At 36.4% G+C, this 6,125-nt stretch overlaps 1 non-coding gene across 1 annotated transcript; it reads left to right on the forward strand.

The window, feature by feature from the left end:
• Positions 1-277: 277 nt before the first annotated feature.
• On the forward strand, positions 278-5,319 carry LOC103926866. Its single transcript, XR_007258904.1, has 8 exons — positions 278-510; positions 1,059-1,114; positions 1,190-1,315; positions 1,867-2,026; positions 2,761-3,164; positions 3,345-3,846; positions 4,069-4,192; positions 4,800-5,319. It is a non-coding gene; the product is annotated as an uncharacterized LOC103926866 (transcript).
• The last annotated feature ends 806 nt before the right edge of the window (positions 5,320-6,125 follow it).

The raw sequence follows: 6,125 nt of genomic DNA on the forward strand, positions 1-6,125 counted from the left end.
GAACTCTTCTCTTTTAGTACAATTAGAATTTATAAGCAAGAATGGGGCAGACGTGAATTTAACTAAGTTTGCTATAACAATATGCTCTACTCTCTTGCATTTGCATCCAAGTTTAAACTCATTTTCCGTTTTAACGAATTTAATGTAATCATCATACCGTTTCTAAATAAAAAAATAAAAAATCGAGATGAGATAAATGTTTATGGTACCACAACCCCCTCTTCCCAAATGAGCACGTGCCTAATCACAGAACACGTGCTGTTGTGAATCCATATGTATGCCACAATGCGATGAAAGGGCAAAACGCAGAGAATATGGCGGGAAAAGAAGCGAGCTTTGGGAGGGAAACTCGTTGAAAGGTCTAATCTTTCACTTTCACGCCTCTTACTGTTAATTCTTAGAGAGAATCGGCGACCCAAAGTTTATCCCTTTTCAAAAAAAAAGGCCCAAATGGAAACCCTGGGAATCATCCAAGACATCGAAACCCTCGTATCCGATCAACTTCAAGTGGTACCAATTCCCCCTATCCCTCTCTCAATCTCTGGATTTTCTTCTTATTTTTCGCAGTATCTCAATTCACTGTAATTTTGGCAAGACCCATCAACTTTTCAGTTTTAATTTTTGTTTTTTGGTATCGATTTAGTGTTTTTGCTGTGTATTACTCTGTTATAATGGAGCTAGCTCTTACTGGGGTTTTGGTGAATTTCTATTTGTTTGGACAAAATTTTACTGCTTTCTTGTTATGTAGTGAGACAAATCTTTTACTTGCCTTAATTACCAAGCTGAAAGAGTTTATGTTTTTTAGTTTATTGTTAAAAGGGTTTTTGTATTCATAAAAAAGATGTAATTTTTTAGGGATTTAATGATGGGTTAGGTGCAGGAATGCAATAAGCTTGGGAATCGCTCTTAATCAAGCGTTGATACTGAATTGTTACTTCTGTGTGTTGTTGACAAAACGAAATTTCTTGTTGGGAATTTGAGTTGAGATGTGTGCAACCTCATATGAATTCATAATATTGTCTAAAGTAAGTTTCTTTGGGTGCTGAACTGTGCTATAGGTTTCGTACAAGTGGCTGAGTCGAAATTACTTTGTGTCTTCCAATGCTGCAAAGAGGTATAGGAACTGTCTTCAAATCTTTTCCGGGTTGCATTGTGTTTTTTACAGGTGATTGAAAGTTGTTTTGTATAGGTTACTCCAGGAGTTTGTTGAAAAACACTGGAAATGGGTTCGAAGTGTTGTATGTTTTGGCTGGCTGGTTAAAGAGCGATCCTTCAAGCTACCATATAAGGCTTGTTTCTGGGCCTAAACTTGCAGGTGACATTTATTTGTAGAAAAGTATGCATGTCTTGTGCTGATATATTTTCAACTAAAATCGAAAAGGAGTAGGGAGCATCCAATTATATTCCTTTTAGATAGAATACTATGATATAAGTCAATGGAGTCTTATCTGGTTGTATTAGATGCAATAGAACATGTTGAGAGAGAGTGAGAGCAGTAGTTTGGAGGGTTAGATTCCCAATAGGATGACATGCATAGACTTACGCGGACATGAGTTATGGTTGACACAATTTGGAATGTAATAGAGGCTATTATATCTTTTAAGCATATTCATCCTTTCATGAGCTATGTAACTATGGTTTCAGTTTTTTAATTTTTAATTTTTTAAAGTGTGCTTGTTGAAATCTAAGATGATTGTTCATGCTTTTTCTTGGTCCGTCTCATCATCTTTTTGTCAGACATTCAGACTTTAGCTTCTTGGTCCGTCTCATCATCTTTTTGTCAACATTCAGACTTAGCTTGTCTCATCATTACACATCCGGGAAGTGGAAATATTATGGAATTCATGTCTATCAAATTATATGCAGAAGCAAAAGAAGAATTAGATGGCAACTGCTCCGTCGGGGTTTATAGTGTGCAAGCTTGCATCCCAAAGGATCCAGCTGCACTGTGGAATGCTGAATTTGTGCAAGCAGAAAAGCTCTTTAAGCAGGCTCCTACGGTTGAGAATTGCTTGAGAGATAACAGGTATATTTCCTTCTATTTTACTCATATAAATAAAAGGTATGCTTTGTGTTTTCTGAATATCAAGAGTATGAAGTTCCAATGCCTCTACTGTATGCAAGTTTGCAAGTCTGATTAATCTAATAGATGCTGATTACTGCTCAGTAGGGATTGCTTAATAGTTTGACCTTGTATTCATTGGAATCTTTTCCATAAAGCACAAAAAGAAGAAAAGTAAATGAAAATGATCTGTCACTGTAGCTACTTAAATTTATTGGTTAATTTTTGGTATATGAATAATATCACCGGTTAATTATCGTGGGAGTACATTAGTAGTTAAACATAGACTTGTGTATTACGTTACATATTTTAATCCTAATGTAAGTTATGTAACAGCAAGGACGTAATCAAATTGTTTCTTTTTTGTCTTTTGTCGGGTAGGAGATTACAAAATTTGCATTCTTTGTTGTTCTTCTGATATTTCAAAATTCAGAAAATTTTATAAGATGGTATTTGGCTTTTATACTTTACAAATACTAAAAGTTAACTACTTAATGTTTTGGAGTTTCTGCTTTCTGCGTTCATGCATGGTTAAATATATTCATCTCAGTGGTCATGGTTCCACTCGTACTTATGATTTCTTACTTTTATTATTTTAGTTATATAAAATCATTTCTATTTATAGTTATACACCTACTTATGTGATATTTTAGCTTCATTTCCTTGATTTCAATGCTCTTCTTTGTCGTCTTCTTCAGGTTTTGTGGGATTTCCAATTCCTTTGTTAAGCGTAATGTGGACGGAGCACCATTGAGCACTGAATCTCCGCAACTTAACTCTGAGGCAGTAATAGGGCAACCAGAAAGTAATTTAGCTCATCAAAGTATCCCAACTCCAAAACATGTCCAGAATAAAGGACAGCAATCTAGCCCAAAAATCAGTTTACAGCCTACTAATGTGGTCAAAGATGTCAAAAGTGAAATTAATGGAACAAGAGTTTTTGGTCAGGCTAACAAACGTCCTGCAGACAAAGAAAAAGTTCAGAATGAGAAAAGCTCCTCTGCTTCTGGAGGTTCATTGGCGAATTTCTGGGGCCGGGCATCTGTGAAGTCAAAGTCAGATGCTCCAGAGAAATATAATAATTCCATTCCTGATCATACTGGTTGGTTCATTTATCTTTTATGTTGAGCAGCTTATAAAAATTTTGTTTTACCTTCTTGAAGTGATGGATAAGTTGGGAATTTAGAATTATCCGAGAAGCATTTTCAATGCACAGAAGGGTTTTTTTGTGCTTAAGAATTGTTCTGGCTGAAATATTTATATATCCTTTTTACCGTTTCAGGAGCTAGTGCAGAGCCTCAAACTTGTGCTCGAGAAGCAGTAGTAGGTAGCAGTGACGATGATGGTCAACAATGTTAATTTTAAGAGATCTTCCAACGGTGAAGGCACTAGGAAAAGGAGGGTTGTCTTTGATTTCTCAGATGACGATGAAGATGCAGTTAATTTAGCATCACCGGAGATTCCAAAAGGGCAATCATGCCTAGATCTGAAAGAAAGCAATAAAGTTATGCTTCCAGAGAGACCGAATTTGAATTTTGATGAGCAGGTAGAAGATAACCCCAAGGTTAAGGAAGAAATATCTGTTGATGGGGAATCCAATCAACCTTTCAGAGAAGATCCTTCAGATGTCAGAAAAGTGATAAATGCTGGGATTATCCTTAAAGAGAAGAAACCTATTCCTGAAAAAGATGTGAACAAAGTGGATAAACCCACCAACGCTGCTTCAAGTTCACCGAAAAGAAGAAAAGTTGTGAAGACGGTGATTGATGAACGAGGAAGAGAAGGTACACCGTGGTTTAGATGCCTCAGTTTTCAAAAAGTCCCATTTGCAGTGTGTTGCTTTGCAAGTTCGGAGGGCTGTTCTTGTTTCTGCTTTAAAATTTAACACCCTTCCCATTTTCATCCAAATATAATAAATGAAGATGGACTTGTTACTTGTTAGTCACTGTTTGGGAGTATTTTTATTTTGGATATTTATACTTGTTCTGTTAATCTAATATCCATAGTGACTGAAGTAATCTGGGAGGGTGAGGAAACAGAAGCAAGGAAAGCCGACAGTGATATAATCAAGACAGCCGACAGTGATATACTCAAGAAATCTGATAATAAAGCTCCCAGTGCTGTTAACAGGTTAATTTAATTTCTTTTTTCCTTTGCTTTGGTGGTTTCTATCTGAGAGGTATCCATTTGGTACTATATCCTACTTGAGATAGGATGCTTGTAACACAAGACAAACAGTTCATCTTGTTTGTTTTCACACACTATACTTTTTCACATCATGCAAATCTTGATCAATTGGATTACAAACATGCCAAAAAGTTCACACTTGAGTAAATTCTGCCAATTCCAACTCTCTGTAATTTGCAGGTTGAAACAAATGTTAAAAATATCAACGGCTCGTGTTAGAAACGGGTAATTTTATTTGATGTTGCAAGTTTGCAACCAGGTAGCAGGCTTAAATAGCTAGAATATTGAATAGTTCTGCTCCAGATATGAAATATCAAGTAGACCGTAAAGATGCTAGAAAAACATGCCGATCAGATGCTGTGCATCACTTCTGTTCTCATATACTTGAATTGACAATTGAGGCAGTTGTGTGATTTATTTGATTGCCTAGCTTGGGCAGGACTACGGTCTTGTGTTACTTATTTTGTGCCAAATTCTTGATTGATCTTTCATGCGGAGGTTTTAGCTTGTGCCTGATGACTGAACTCTAATTTTGAACATGTGAATCTAGGCCTACTGCGGCTAAGAAGTCGGTGGGAAACACGGCTCCAACAAATGCAACAGGGAAAGCGGGAAACAAGAAAGGAGTAAACAAGGATCCTAAGCAAGGAAATATTCTTTCATTCTTCAAGAAGGTCTAATAGGCCTTTTCAAAAGCTCAAGTACCCTGCAGGATTGTATGGATATATGGTCGGCTTTTACAAGTTCAAAGTTCCCTTGGTGTAATATAGGTTTTCGAGTTGGTTAAATCTCACCGTTCTTTGTGTTTTGGGGGAGTAACATGATCGGAGTGGGGGTGCATTGCTCTCAAATCATGTTCTATTTTTAAAATGACGGAAAGAAGAGTGTTTTTCTTCTCCGCTGTTAAATCAACTGCTCGATATGTATATCTCTTCTCTCGGATTTACACTTGATTATTCAGCATATTAAATGTACCGGCTTAATTTATTCTGTAGTAGCAGAGTGCAGACGCTGCTCCATTTTGATCGGATAATCTGATACTTTGAATTAAAATGGACGTGTTCGTATTCTGCCTTTGCATTATGTGTTCTGAGAACGATGGAACTCTGCATTGTGGTGCAGTAGCCATTCAAGTCTACCATTTTGATCGAATGCGAGCGTCATCTGAAAGATTTCCAAATGATCTGCCGCAGTAAAATCCGATCTTGCACACTATATAGTGTCTTGGCAGCAAGATTTCCAATTTAAAGATCCCAAACGTCTCTTCCTCGACCCTAATTACATTACATGATAAACTTTTTAGATTTTCTTATCAGAGAGTAATATTTATAAAAGCTTAAGCAACATGAGAGATTTTTCAGTGTGACCGAAACACAGAGTGGTACATCACGTGTCAATATACAAATGATGAGATATGTGTGGTAAAAAGTTAATAACCTAAATATTAAAATTTTCCATTACTTATATAAAAACACGTGATACCGCTTCATTTTCTGAAAATCCAAAAACCAAAATTCAGTTTAAACTAGCCGTTGCTTTTCAATCGTTTGGTTTTTTCAAAATTTCTCTCAAATGGCATATTTTCCTGTCCCAATACCTCCACGTAACGGCTAGTTCTGGGGGATAAAAGTGTCATTTAACCACCAAAACCTCTATGTAAACACTTATAAAGCTTACGTTCATTCTTTTTCTCTCAAAATTCTGCCCCTCTCTCTCTCTCCAAGCATTCAAAGTTTTTCCAGGTATTTTTGTAATTTGTTGATTTTGGAGAAAAATGGAGGATGCTGATATCAATGAAGATGGTGATGGTCAAAGTGTTGATCAAAGTAGTCAAAACGGAAGCAATCACATGCACCCTTTTATCTACTCTCAACAC

The sequence above is a fragment of a genome, unplaced genomic scaffold (assembly GCF_019419815.1).
Source record: "Pyrus x bretschneideri cultivar Hongxiangsu unplaced genomic scaffold, Pyrus_bretschneideri_v1 Contig23, whole genome shotgun sequence".
NCBI classification, from domain to species: domain Eukaryota; kingdom Viridiplantae; phylum Streptophyta; class Magnoliopsida; order Rosales; family Rosaceae; genus Pyrus; species Pyrus x bretschneideri.